We start from the raw sequence: 15,771 nt of genomic DNA on the forward strand, positions 1-15,771 counted from the left end.
CAACCTGACGTTTTAAAAAAGTTGAGCATTTGTAATTGGCACTCACATAGCAGCTACATGCAAGTAAATGACCACGTTGAGGACTTTGCTACTACAACTACATTTACTTCTCAGAACCACCTCGAATCTCCATTACAGAGCAGTTATTCTGGACTGATGGTGGAACCTTCTAAACTTCCAGACAGGCATAGTGATATGTCAGCCCATGACAGTCCTTTTCCTAACCTGCAAGAGAGAGGCAACTCACGGTTCTCAGTGCCAACAATCACTTATACATCTGCCTCCTCTCTTTCGAGTAAACTCATCAATAATCATCATTATGTGAAAACCATCCTAATTAAAACTGACCTATCAAATACGTGTCAGATTATGGAGCCTAAAAAAGATTGAAATTTACGTTCAGAGATGTCAACAAATATCTACAATTCTTGTATTTGAACAATAAATTTCCATGTTCATCTTCATAGTTTCATTTTCTATTTTCAAACAAAGAAGAGTAAAATGAGGCTTTAGTTCAATGGTTGGCTATTTTACTGCACGGTTTTATAAACTCTTCAGTTCAAGAAAACATTCGTTATGCATCCTAGGTAAATGACACTTGATATAATATTTGTAAGCAAGTAAATGAGAACAAAGGGAAAAGAGGTAATGGATGTAAAGTGATTTCTGAAATCATCCCTGCTAAAATGAAGGGGTGTCTAAATTAGGATGATATGGGTGACGGAAGAGATGCAAATAAAGTTAGAAAAATGAAAATACACAGTATGAACTTTACTGCATTCACATATTATATTCTATTAGTTACTGGTAGAGACTTAAAATGTTAGACAGAAGATTGCATTCTTTATAGAAATTCATTCTGTACTTGAAAATATAGATATTGTAGCATGTCCAAAATCTTGATCACAATTATGCCATCACTGTGATAACAAAGATGACATGACATGATCAGTGACTGGCCCATGGTCAGCACAAGATATGTGTTTTACAATTGGTATTCTATAGGGTCATTTTTGCCCTGCTGTCCTTAAGGACCCTCTTTATTTCCTGACACCAAGATTCCACCCTATAATTCCAAATGCATTTTTAGACGTTGCTTATCTGTCGCCACAGAGACAGAAGAAATTCCTGGTGGTGACTGCAGCACATCAGCGTGGTTAAAAATTCTTCAAAGCCATGATACCTGTTTTCCTTAGTAATTTCATTATCTTTCTCTTATATTGTGCTTCTGAAGCTACAATCAGGCTAACTATTTTCAATCATGCTAAGCCCCTTCTCACAAGTTTGTCTCAACTCTTTCTTCGAATTGGAAAAAACTTCTGTTTGCCCTCCCATGAAGGAGAGCACAGATCTCAGGTCTTCAATGTATCTTTCACATCAGCTGAAACATAGAGTCTGCCAATGACACATTTTAAGTGCTTACCGAATTATCAATAAAGAAATGTAATAACCAATCAAATGCTCTACACATTACTCAACAACATTCTATAACCTGCACTACTGTCATAGTTCACCTTTCCTATTTACTGAGAAAATTTTCCAAGTTGATAAATATTTATTATATTTACATGGATGTACAATTTCTCGGGAAGCATGTATTCCCATGTTTTGAAGAATATTTCACATTTTGATGTCATTTTTCTCTTGTGTTATTTTGTTGTGTCAATCAAAGTCTTTGGCATAGTCAAATAAAAGTAGATGCTTTCCTGGAGTTCTCTTGCTTTTTGGAGGACACAACAGGTGCTGACAATTTAATCTCGTATTCCCCTGCTCTTTGTAAATCCAGCTTGAACATCTGGAAGCTCATGGTTCACATTCTGTTGAAACTTGGCTTAGGGAATTTTGAGCAGTTCTTTGCAACTGTGTGCTGTTGCTGCTGCTGCTAAGTCGCGTCAGTCATGTCCGACTCTGTGTGACCTCATAGACAGCAGCCCACCAGGCTCCCCCATTCCTGGGATTCTCCAGGCAAGAACACTGGAGTGGGTTGCTATTTCCTTCTCCAATGCATGAAAGTGAAACTAAAAAGTGAAGTCGCTCAGTCGTGTCTGACTCTTTGTGACCCCATGGACTGAAGCCTATCAGGCTCCTCCATGCATGGGATTTTCCAGGCAAGAGTACTGGGGTGGGTTGTCATTGCTTTCTCAGCGACTGTGTGAGATGTGTGCAATTAAGCAGTTGTGTGGACATTCTTTTGATTGCCTTTCTTTGCGGTTGGGTGAAAACTGACCATTTGCAGTCCTCTGGCCACAGCTGAGTCTCCCAAATTTGCTGGCATATGGAGGGCAGCACACTCAAAGCATCTTCTTTTAGAATTTGAAATGTCTCAACTGAATTTCATCACCTCCACGAGCTTTGTTTGTAAGTGTGCTTCCTAAGTCCCCTAGACTTTCTATTACAGGACATCCAGCCCTAGGTGAATGATCAAACCATCGTCCTTAACTGGGCCATGAAGATCCTTTGGGTATAGTTAATCTGTTTATTTTTCCCACTACTTCTTAATAGCTTCTGCTTCTGTTACATCCGTACCATTTCTGTCCTTTATTGTGCCAATCTTTGCATGAAATTTACCTTTGGTATCTCTGATTTTCTTGACGAGATCAGTAAGCTTTTCAATTCTATTTATTTCCTTTATTTATTAGCTTTGATAACTGTGTAAGGTGTTATCTCTTTTTACTATTCTTTACGCCTCTGCATCCAAATATCGTTTTACTTTTTGTCTTTTCGTTTAGCTTCACTACTCCTCTAAGCGCTTTTTGAGGCCAGGTAACTTTCAGTTCAGTTCAGTTCAGTTCAGTCGCTCAGTCATGTCCAACTCTTTGCGACCACTGAATTGCAGCACGCCAGGCCTCCCTGTCCATCTCCAACTCCCAGAGTTCACTCAGACTAATGTCCATAGAGTCAGTGATGCCATCCAGCCATCTCATCCTCTATTGTCCCCTTCTCCTCCTGCTTCCAATCCCTCCCAGCATCAGAGTCTTTTCCAATGAGTCAACTCTTCCCATGAGGTGGCCAAAGTCCTGGAGTTTCAGCTTTAGCATCATTCCTTCCAAAGAAATCCCAGGGCTGATCTCCTTTAGAATGGACTGGTTGGATCTTCTTGCAGTCCAAGGGACTCTCAAGAGTCTTCTCCAACACCACAGTTCAAAAGCATCAGTTCTTCGGTGCACAGACTTTTCACAGTCCAACCCTCACATCCATAAATGACCACGGGGCGGGGGGAAACATAGCCTTGACTAGACGGACCTTTGTCAGCAAAGTAATGTCTCTGCTTTTGAATATACTATCTAGGTTGCTCATATTTTTTCTTCCAAGGAATAAGTGTCTTTTAATTTCATGTCGGCAGTCACCATCTGCAATGATTTTGGATACCAAAAATATAAATCTGACACTGTTTCCACTGTTTCAACATCTATTTCCCATGAAGTGATGGGACCGGATGCCATGATCTTCATTTTCTGAATGTTGAGCTTTAAGTCAACTTTTTCACTCTCCTCTTTCACTTTCATCAAGAGGCTTTTTAGTTCCTTTTCACTTGCTGCCATAAGGGTGGAGTCATCTGCATATCTGAGGTGATTGATATTTCTCCCAGCAGTCTTGATTCCAGCCTGCGTTTCTTCCATTCCAGCGTTTCTCATGATGTACTCTGCACAGAAGTTAAATAAGCAGGGTGAAAATATACAGCCTTGATGCACTCCTTTTCCTATTTGGAACCAGTCTGCTTTTCCATTTCCAGTTCTAACTTGCTTCCTGACCTGCATACAGATTTCTCAAGAGGCAGGTCAGGTGGTCTGGTATTCCCATCTCTTTCAGAATTTTCCAAAGTATTGTGATCCACACAGTCAAAGGCTTTGGCATAGTCAATAAAGCAGAAAGAAATGTTTTTCTGGAACTCTCTTGCTTTTTCCATGATCCAGAGATGTTGGCAATTTGATTTCTGGTTCCTCTGCCTTTTCTAAAACCAGCTTGAACATCAGAAAGTTCACGGTTCACATATTGCTGAAGCCTGGCTTGGAGAATTTTGAGCATTACTTTTCTAGCATGTGAGATGACTGTAATTTTGCGGTAGTTTGAGCATTCTTTGGCCTTGCCTTTCTTTGGGATTGGAATGAAAATTGATCTTTTCCAGTCTTGTGGCCACTGTTGAGTTTTCCAAATTTGCTGGCATATTGAGTGCAGCACTTTCACAGTATCATCTTTCAGGATTTGAGACAGCTCAACTGGAATTCCATCACCTCCACTAGCTTTGTTCGTAGTGATGCTTTCTAAGGCCCACTTCACTTAGCATTCCAGGATGTCTGGCTCGAGATGAGTGATCACACCATCGTGATTATCTGGGTCATGAAGATCTTTTTTTGTACAGTTCTTCTGTGTATTCTTGCCACATCTTCTTACTATCTTCTGCTGTTAGGTCCATACCATTTATGTCCTTTATCGAGCCCATCTTTGCCTGAAATGTTCCCTTGGTATCTCTAATTTTCTTGAAGAGATCTCTAGTCTTTCCCATTCTGTTCTTTTCCTCTATTTCTTTGCATTGATCACTGAAGAAGGCTTTCTTATCTCTTCTTGCTATTCTTTGGAACTCTGCATTCAGATGCTTATATCTTTCCGTTTCTCCTTTGCTTTTCACCTCTCTTCTTTTCACAGATGTTTGTAAGGCCTCCCAGACAGCCATTTTGCTTTTTTGCATTTCTTTTCCATGGAGATGGTCTTGATCCTGTCCCCTATACATTGTCACAAACCCCATTCCATAATTCATCAGGCACTCTATCTATCAGATCTAGGCCCTTAAATCTATTTCTCACTTCCTCTGTATAATCACAAGGGATTTGATTTATGTCATAGCCGAATAGTCTAGCAGTTTTCCCTGCTTTCTTCAATTTAAGACTAAATTTGGCACCAAGAAGTTCATGATCTGAGCCACAGTCAGCTCCTGGTCTTCTTTTTGCTGACTTGTATAGAGGTTCTCCATCTTTGACAACAAAGAATATAATCAATCTGATTTCTGTGTTGACCATCTGGTGATATCCATGTGTAGAGTCTTCTCTTGTGTTGTTGGAAGAGGGTGTTTGCTATGACCAGTGCATTTTCTTGTCAAAATTCTATTAGTCTTTGCCCTGCTTCATTCCGCATTCCAAGGCCAAATTTGCCTGTTAATTCAGGTGTTTCTTGACTTCCTACTTTTGCGTTCCAGTCCCCTGTAATGGAAAGGACATCTTTTTTGGGGGGTGGGGGTTAGTTCTACAAGGTCTTGTAGTTCTTCATAGAACCATTCAACTTTAGCTTCTTCCACTTTACTGGTTGGGGCATAGACTTGGATTAGGGTGATTTGGAATGGTTTACCTTGTAAATGAACAGAAGTCATTCTGTCGTTTTTGAGATTGCATCCAAGTACTGCATTTTAGACTCTTCTGTTGACCAGGATGGCTACTCCTTTTCTTCCGAGGGATTCCTGCCCACAGTAGTAGATATAATGGTCATCCGAGTTAAATTCACCCATTCCAATCCATTTTACTTCACTGATTCCTAGAATGTCGACGTTCACTCTTGCCATCTCTTCTTTGACCACTTCCAATTTGCCTGGACCTGACATTCCAGGCTCCTATGCAATATTGCTCTTTATAGCATTGGACTTTGTTTCTGTCACCAATCACATCCAAAGCTGGGTATTTTTTTTTTTTTTTTGCTTTGGCTCCATCCCTTCTTTCTTTCTGGAGTTATTTCTCCACTGATCTCCAGCAGCATATTGGACAACTACTGACCTAGGGAGTTCCTCATTCAGTATCCTATTATTTTGCCTTTTCATACTGTTCATGTGGTTCTCAAGGCAAGAATACTGAAGTGGTTTGCCATTCCCTTCTCCAGTGGACCACATTCTGTCAGACCTCTCCACCATGACCCTCCCATCTTGGGTTGCCCCATGGGCATGGCTTGGTTTCACTGAGTTAGACAAGGCTGGGGTCATAGTCTGATTAGATTGACTAGTTTTCTGTGAGTATGGTTTCAGTGTGTCTGCCCTCTGATGCCCTCTTGCAACACCTACCATCTTACTTGGGTTTCTCTTACCTTGGGTGTGTGGTATCACGTCACAGCTGTTCCAGCAAAGCGCAGCCACTGCTCCTTACCTTGGATGAAGGGTATCTCCTCACCACCACCCTTCTTGACCTTCAACGTGGGATAACTCCTCTAGGCCCTCCTGCACAGTGCAGCCACTGCTCCTTGGATGTGGGTTGCTCTTTCCAGCTGCCGCCCCTGGCCTCGGGCATGGGGTGTCTCCTCCTGGCTGCCGCCCCTGGCCTTGGGCGTGTGGTGGCTCCTCCCAGCTCCCGACCTTGACCTCGGACCGGTGTGGCTCCTCTTGGCTGTTTCTTTGCATTCCCAGCCTGGCACTCTTGGCCACTGCCCCTGACCTCGGACGTGGGGTAGCTCCTCTCGGCCGTGCTGAGTGTGCTGGCTATCACAGCCACTTTACCATTTTGCATTTCTTTTCCATGCAGATTTTCTTGATCACTGCTTTCTATACAATATCACAAACATCCATCCGTAGGTCTTCAGGCACTCATCTATCAGATAGAATCCCCTGTATCTATTTATCACTTCCACCGTATAATCATAAGGGTTTTGATTTTAAATGTGTAAAATCTATTAATTCCCTATTTCATATAGAGAAATCTTCACCCAGATTTTCATCAAAGAAATACAGAAAACTCTATATGTTATTTGGGAAATACATGAAATATAGCTCTTTGATGTTTGCCATTTAGCTCAGACCTTAATTTCTGAATCATGTAAAATTATCTTTCTTGTGTATGAATATGGAAAGTATTTCACATGTGAAAAGTTGAGAATTCATATTTCATATGAGGACATTTCTCCCCAGATTGCCAGATGTGAAAGAGACAGAAATTGAAATCTCATATCTGAAGACTGTAATTCAAACTTGTTTCATGGAACTATAGAGAATTTCAGAGCTCATGCATGAAATCTGTGGGCAAATTCTATATTTCTCATAGGAAAATTAACACAGGTTTTCAAATGTTAGACAGTATTCAGTATTTCATGAAGGAAAGACTTCACAAATGTTTTCAAATTACAAATATGAAAAAAATTCCATGTTTCATGTGACTATGTTGGGATATGTGACACAGATTTTTTATTTTTATTTCCTGTCAAAGAATCTGCATCCAGATTTTCATAATTCCAATGTAAAATTTTTCACATTTTCTGCAGAATATTTTGTGTCCATACTTTCAAGTATGAAGTACAGAGAATTTGGTATTTTAAGTTGGAAATACTTTCTCCAGATTTGTATATGTGAATAATAGAGAATTTTATGTTTCACATCCTGAAATCTGCATTTGGAGTTTCACATGTGAAACAATTTCATCTTTTATGTAGGACACTCTCATTTCAGATGTCCACACTTGAAACAGATAATAGTTTCAGGAAGAGGCACCTTATTTATTATTTTTCTTCTGTCGTTATGGTGTTGTCATTGTGATTAATAAGGTTATTCATATCTCCCACATAAATTTTGTTTCTAACTTGGGCTTTATCTAGATTTTTATTTTTTCATTGTATTCTGTGCACAGAAGTTAAATAAACAGGACAACAATACAAAGCCTTGACTTCTTCCTTTCCTAATTTTGAATCAGTTCATTGCCCCATGTCCAATTCTAACTGCTGCACCTTCACTTGCATACAGGTTTCCCAGGAGACATATAAGGTATTTTCTTATTCTTATCTCTAAAAATTTTACAAAATTATTTTTTCTTTTTCTTTTTTCTTTTTTTTTTTTTTTTTTTTTTTGGTTTTTGTGTGATTTGCAGTGTCCAAGTCATTAGCAGAGACAGTTAAGGGGATATAGATGATTGTATGCTATCAACTTGCTTATTCTATGATACAAACATCAACTCATGTGTACCTTTCATGATTAAATAATTAACTACACATTCCTGTGTTTGTTGGTTTTGTTATTTTATTTTTTGGTCATTGTTGCTGTTGCTGTTTTCTCTCTTTTTCAAGTATTCAAGTACCAACTGGTAATTTCCCATGAACTTGCCATCTTATTCTACATGAATTAAATTATGCCCATGGCATTCTCTGGCCTTTGATAGCCACTGAATGAAGTTACATTTCAAGATCCGAAATAAGTCATCTGTACTCTGGGAAAATGTCAGGAACATCAAAAAATAGCTAGATACATTCAAGTTCTGACTTTTTGAGCCCAATTATGCTATAATATTTTATGTGGAAAGTTCTGCATTTCTTCATACCGATGACATTAAGAGAAATTTCCAAGGGTAAAAGAAAAACAACAACAGCACAATATGCTTGATTGCATGTTGGAAGTTAAAGTAGTACCAGTTATGTGTGTATGTAAGCAATGTCCCATCAAACAGATTAATTCATGGCAACTAATATTTCCTGTTTTGCTGTGAAGGAAAGAAGAATAATATAGATTGCCAAGAAAAACTGAGAAGTTCCAAGAAGGCAGAATTGTAGGCAGATGTGAACTGCAACTTTCTCAATGAAAGGACTACAAATAATACTACTACATGGACAATAGTTCTCCCACAGCATCAGATAAACACTAGCAAAAGACCTTGGTCACAAGGGTGTCCCATGTGGATTCCAGATATACTTGTGCAGAAAGGAATTAAGAAAGGAGAAGGATAAGAAGGCATGACAAAACCTGTGCCTTGAGGTGGGAGTTGGAGAAGCAGGGAAGAGATGGCCAGAATGAGGCAAGCTCCTTCACTAAAGGATAAATTACTTTGAACTGAAAGGAAACAAGATAAAACAGCTGATTAAATATAATTTGGATAGAGCGAGAGTCACAGAGACAATGTGTGTCATGGCCCTGTATGGCTCAAACTGCAACACAGCTCAGCCAGTGTGTATGGGGTCCAGAAGCTGGAAGGCGGGATTTAGAGAGCCATTCTGGGAGAGGACTGCTGTTGACTCTGTGGAGATGATCTGATGACACACGTATGAGTAGTTGTGTTGCAGAGAATGACTTTTGAGAACTCCCAAACTTCCAAAGAGGGAGGACCTTACTGCATTGTCACATACAGGAGTTAGAGATACCTTGGTAGACCCTCCTCTTCCCGCCTGTTAACACCTACTACAAGGCAATAGAGAAAGACCAGCAGAAGTACCACTCATGCTCCTGAAAACACAGACTAGAAGAGGATCCCATTAGGGCCAAATCTCTTCTGCCTACGGCTGCTGGCTCCTATTCAAAATTGTCACCAGCATGGTTCCAGCATTCCAAGTAGCTGTACCATCTCCTGTGATCATCATGGCAGATGCCAGTGTGCCACAAGTGTCTCAGGACAGACTCCTTTGGTAACCACATGGCCTTGGAATGCAGAATGAAGCAGGGCAAAGACTAATAGGGTTTTGCCAAGAAAGTGCACTGGTTATAGCAAACACCCTCTTCCAACAACACAAGAGAAGACTCTATACATGGACATCACCAGATGGTCAACACCGAATCAGATTGATTATATTCTTTGCAGCCAAAGATAGAGAAGCTCTATACAGCCAACAAAAACAAGACCAGGAGCTGACTGTGGCTCAGATCCTGAACTGCTTATTACCAAATTCAGACATAAATTGAAGAAAGTAGGGAAAACTGCTAGACCATTCAGGTATGGTCCTAATGGACCTAAATCAAATCCCTTATGATTATACAGTGGAAGTGAGAAATAGATTTAAGGGCCTAGATCTGATGGATAGACTGCCTGATCAACTGTGGAATGAGGTTCGTGACACTGTACAGGAGACAAGGATCAAGACCATCTCCATGGGAAAGAAATGTGAAAAAGCAAAATGGCTGTCTGGGGAGGCCTTACAAATAGCAGTGGAAAGAAGAGAAGTGAAAAGCAAAGAAGAAAAGGAAATATATAAGCATCTGAATGCAGATTTCCAAATAGCAAGAAGAGATAAGAAACCTTCAGAGATCAATGCAAAGAAATAGAGGAAAAGAGAAGAATGGGAAAAACTAGAGATCAAAGAAATACTTCATGCAAAGATGGGCTTGATAAAGGACAGAAATGGTATGGATCTAACAGAAGCAGAAGATATTAAGAAGTGGTGGCAAGAATACATATAAGAACTGTACAAAAAAGATCTTCACAATCCAGATAATCACGATGGTTGATCACTCATCTAGAGCCAGACATCCTGGAATGTGAAGTGAAGTGGGCCTTAGAAAGCATCAATACAAACAAAGCCAGTGGAGGTGATGGCATTCCCGTTAAACTGTTTCAAATTCAGAAATATGATGCTGTAAGAGTGCCACACTGAATATGTCAGCAAATTTGGAAAACTCAGCAGTGGCCATGGGACTGGAAATGATTAGTTTTCACTCCAATCCCAAAGAAAGGCAATGCCAAAGAATGCTCAAACTACCACACAATTCCTCTCAACTCACATGCTAGTAAAGTAATGCTCAAAATTCTCCAAACCAGGCTTCAGAAATATGTGAACCGTAAACTCCCCGATGTTTATTCTAGTTTTAGAAAAGGCAGAGCAGAACCAGAGATCAAATTGCCAACATCCGCTGGATCATGGAAAAAGCAAGATAGTTTCAGAAAAACATCTATTTCTGCTTTATTGACTATGACAAAGCCTTTGACTGTGTGGATCACAATAAACTGTGGACAATTCTGAAAGAGATGGGAATACCAGACCACGTGACATGCCTCTAGAGAAATCTATATGCAGGTCAGGAAGCAACAGTTAGAACTGGACATGGAAAAACAGACTGGTTCCAAATAGGAAAAGGAGTACGTCAAGGCTATACATTGTCATCCTGCTTATTTAACTTCTGTGAAAAGTACATCATGAGAAACCCTGGACTGGAAGAAACACAAGCTGGAATCAAGATTGCTGGGAGAAATATCAATCACCTCAGATATGCAGATGACACCACCCTTATGGCAGAAAGTGAAGAGGAACTAAAAAGCCTCTCGATGAAAGTGAAAGAGGAGAGTGAAAAAGTTGGCTTAAAGCTCAACATTTAGAAAATGAAGGTCATGGCATCTGGTCCCATCACTTTATGGGAAATAGATGAGGAAACAGTGGAGACAGTGTCAGACTTTTATTTTTTTTTGGGGGGGGGCTCCAAAATCACTGCAGATGGTGACTGCAGCCATGAAATTAAAAGACACTTACTCCTTGGAAGAAAAGTTATGACCAACCTAGATAGTATATTCAAAAGCAGAGACATTACTTTGCCGACTATGGTCCATATAGTCAAGGTTATGGTTTTTCCAGTAGTCATGTATGGATGTAAGAGTTGGACTGTAAAGAAGGGTGAGCATCGAAGAATTATGCTTTTGAACTGCGGTGTTGGAGAAGACTCTTGAGAGTCCCTTGGACTGCAAGGAGATCCAACCAGTCCATTCTGAAGGAGATCAGCCCTGATATTTCTTTGGAAGGAATGATGCTAAAGCTGAAACTCCAGTACTTTGGCCACCTCATGTGAAGAGTTGACTCATTGGAAAAGACTTTGATGCTGGGAGGGATTGGGGGCAGGAGGAGAAGGGAACAACAGAGGATGAGATGGCTGGATGGAATCACTGGCTGGATGGATTTGAATCTGAGTGAACTCCGGGAGTTGGTGATGAACAAGGAGGCCTGGCATGCTGCGATTCATGAGGTAGCAAAGAGTCAGACACGACTGAGCGACTGAAATGAATGACTTATGGAGATAATAAATCTGAGAGAGGGGAAACTGAAAATGACAAACCTCTGGCCTAATGGTTCTGTAAAAGTATAAAAGATAATCTTAAACTTGGATAAACAGGCAGTCCAAGAAAACTGAGGGGCTGTCTCATTCGCCAACACCGTTCACCTCTTCAGTTGAATCCCTGGCAGCTCTCTCGCCCATGTTGAGGACTAGGACACGTTCAGATGCGACACTAGGAAATATGTTTTATTCTTTTCATGCATTGAAATGTTGTGTTGTTTGTGCATCATTTTTCTCAGTTGTAGGCTTCTTTGTTACTACACATTGATATTATCTTTGAAGATTATTTCAACCATATTTTTATTTTTTGTATGGCTATTTTTACTTTTACTTTGCTTTCCTATTTTCTGTGCCTTTTGTTGCTGTTGCATCCCTGCATTTTTTACCACAGGTATGCATTTCTATATTAACTGTGGTTTCTTATTATTCTGTAGGGCTGTTCTGATCAGCTTGTCAGATTTGCTTTCTTTATTGTTCAGTTGGCACTCTGCTCTGGTGTTTTGTTTTTTTTTTTTACTTGATTAAGATTTACTTGATCGGTTCTCTTTATGAATCTCTTGTCTTCTCTGTAATGTTTATTGCTTGTGGTGCCTTTTATTTATTTATCTATTTGTCATGTATCTATGTTACTTTCTTAATCTCCTCAATATTTCCTATGGCATTGTAGTTCTCTGGGCATAAGTTGGGCCTGATCTTTTCGGGTGTCAGCACCTGAGAGGGTAGCAGGCAGGAAGGCCAGGGGTCTCCAAATGAAGGAAATAGCCTGCAAGTGTCAAACATTTTTACCTCTCTTAAGTGGCAGGAGGAAACAAACTAGCAATATGTGTGCTTTTTTCCCTTCTCTATACAAATTTAAAAGGTGGTTTCTCTTAAAATATTGTGTTGCCATAATGACACTTGGTTTCATCTGAAGTTAACTATTCTCAAACCTTGAGATAACCAATGCGTTTTTCTTATGAAAATGTTTGTCTTAAACTATGTGATTGTACTATGCTCTTACCCCAAACTCTGCCCTCAAGTCAGTGCCACCTAATTCCTCAGAACCTACTTGACAAACCAGTAATGTTATACTCAGGTATTATTTCCCTAATCTATGTAAAGAAAAAAATTTGTATGATAATATGTCCTTCTACAAGATTCAAGTTAATAATTTTAAGGCCCAGGATGAGTCGTCTGATGCCAAGATTATCCCAAAATATATCTTATGGGTGAGGGGGCCTGGTACCACTCTGAATTTTAAAACATTCCTTTCTTTCATTAACAGACTGCTAGTGAGTAGATAACATTCAGCTGAAGACTAGCATGGGGGTATTCTTTCTGCCCCCTTCTGATGCCTATGTCAGAAGTTTTCTTTATCTCTTTATACTTTAATAAAACTTTATTATACAAAGCTCTGAGCAATCCAGCCTTGTCTCTGGCCCCAGACTGAATTCCTCTCCTCTGGAGGCCAAGAATCTGGGAGTATTTTCATTCCACTACAACCTTTCACCCTGAGACCAGGATCATAGGGCACCTGGGAATTCCTGTCTACCGTGAATATCAACTGGTGACAGTGTCCATGAAGGCCTCTTTCTTAATCTCTGATGCACTGCACCCAACTGCCTGCACAACCCAGGACTGATGTGTCACACCACACAACAAGAGACAGAAAAACACAGCCACTCATCAGCAGATAGACTGCCTAATGTCAGAATAATTCCATAGACACATACAAATGACATGAACAGATATGATCCCACCATTAGAGAGGGAAGACTCAGCTGCAGACTCAAGAACATTGTTGTCGGTCTCTCCAACTCCAAAGCCAACACTAGCCACTCAATCAGCTTTATCAACTTGGAGTGAAAACGAGGAATAATAAATATAATGCAGCAGTTTGTGAAGAAATAACAATTAACATGGTAAGTAGGGAAACATGAAGACAGAGAAATATGTTGGGGGCTAAAGAATGTGGTAAAAACTCAAAACATAATGAAAGAAAAAATGGGCAGGCTCCTTGAAAGTGGCTTGGATGTTGCAGTAGTAAAAGTGATAAAACATTCTAGAAGTGGAACGCAGAAAAGACGAGAACCATTTCCTAAGGGCCTAGAAAAATGAAAAAGTAACAACAAACAATGAACAAAACAGAAAAGGACTTTGGTCTCCTATATGCTAATACACACTGCTGTACAGCAGAAGACAACACAACATTGGAAACCAATTATCCTCCAATTTAGAAATGTAGTTTAAAATGAAACACAAGTGTTCAAAAGCACAAGAGACCTGACAAAGTTAATTGATACTTATGGGACATTTCACTGAAACACAGCAGAATATACATTTTTTTTAAAGTGAAAATAAAATATCTTCAGGATATATCACAAAGTGGATCTCAAATCAAGCCTTGGTAAATTTAAGATAGTGGTAATTGTATCCATCTTTTTTTTTTTTTTAACCACAATGCTATGATTTATATACCACATTTTGTGGGTGAGGACTTGAAAAACATGAGTCCATGTAGACTAATAAATACAACTCTACATGGCCATGAATCATTCACAAAATCTGAGAGAAAATGAAAGAAAAATCTTAGAAAAAAAAAAGATATTACAAACATGATTATCCGAAAGTTATGGAGCATACTAAAGCAGTAGAAGAGTGAAGTTGATAAATACTACACATCTCAAGTAATCAACATAACCTTTAATCTAAAGCATTTAAGGAAGGAAGAAAAAGCAGACAAAATTCCCCAAAATAAATAGAAGAGGAAGAAATTATAAAAATCAGAGCAGAAATTAAAGAAAGGAAATGATGAAAAAAAATAGCCAAAATCAGTGTCACTAAAAGGGGTCTCATAGGAGAAACGAAATAGATAAATCAAGGTCCGGACCTATCAAGAAAAAAAGGGCAATCAAATCAATTAAATGTGACATGATGAAAGATGAGATTATAACTGATACCACAGAAATAACAAAGAATCATAAGAGCCTATAACAAAGAATCATAAGAGCCTACAGCAAACAACTATAAGTCAATAAAATTTAGAATCTGATCCATAGACAAATGCTTATATATCCAACTAAGAAGAAACAGAAAATATGAACGGAGCTATTATAAGCACTAATATTGAAACTGTGATGAAAAAATTCTAGTTGACAAACTTAAAGCCAGATGGCTTCACAGGGAAATTTTATGAGCCACTCAGAGAACTGCTAGCACATGCACTTCTGAAACACTTCCAAAATTCTAGAGTGGAAGGAAAACCCAAAACTCATTCTACAAGATCACCATCACACTGATACCAACACCGAGATAACACAGAAAAAGAAAGTTACAGACCAATATCACATAGATGAACAGAGGCAAACATCCTTAGCAAAATACAAGCAAAAAAATCCACCAATACCTTAAAAGGATTGAACACCATTACTAAGTGTGGGGTTTACTCTAGATATGGAAACATTCTTCAGTAGCTGCACATCAATGTATAGTGAAGGATTAAAACCATATGATCACCTCAGTAGTTGGTGAAAAAATTTTGATATAATTCAAAAAGTGTTTGTGATAGAAACTCTCTAAAAACTGAACATAGCAAAAACTACCTCAACTTATCAAAGGCACACGGATCAAAACTACAACAACATATCACCTCTTACCATTCCAAACGACCATCAGCAAAAAAAAAAAAAAAAACAAAACAAAAACCTACCCTGTTAGTCCAGTGGCTAAGACACCTTGATCCCTATGCAGGAGTCCCAGGTTTGATCCCTGGTCATGGAATTAGATTCCACACACAGTAATTGAGGTTTGTGGCAACAATATAAAGAAATAAATATATAAGTGTGGATATTAATGCATTCAAGTGGAATTCAGAAAACAGGTGCTAAATAACCCATTTCGAGTGTAGGAAGGGATGGACTCATAGAAAACAGACTTGCGGACACAGTGCAGGAAGGACATATGTAACATACCAAGTATGTCGTAGATAGTGATTGCTAAGGAGTGCTCTAATGGAGTTGGTTTTGGAGTAGGAG

General features: G+C 39.2%; 1 pseudogene; it reads left to right on the top strand.

Moving 5' to 3' along the window:
* Positions 1-57: 57 nt before the first annotated feature.
* LOC120859156 overlaps positions 58-15,771 on the top strand; it is a 45,569-nt pseudogene continuing 29,855 nt past the window's right edge.

This window comes from Oryx dammah, unplaced genomic scaffold (assembly GCF_014754425.2).
Source record: "Oryx dammah isolate SB20612 unplaced genomic scaffold, SCBI_Odam_1.1 HiC_scaffold_36, whole genome shotgun sequence".
In the NCBI taxonomy this organism is placed as follows: Eukaryota; Metazoa; Chordata; class Mammalia; order Artiodactyla; family Bovidae; genus Oryx; species Oryx dammah.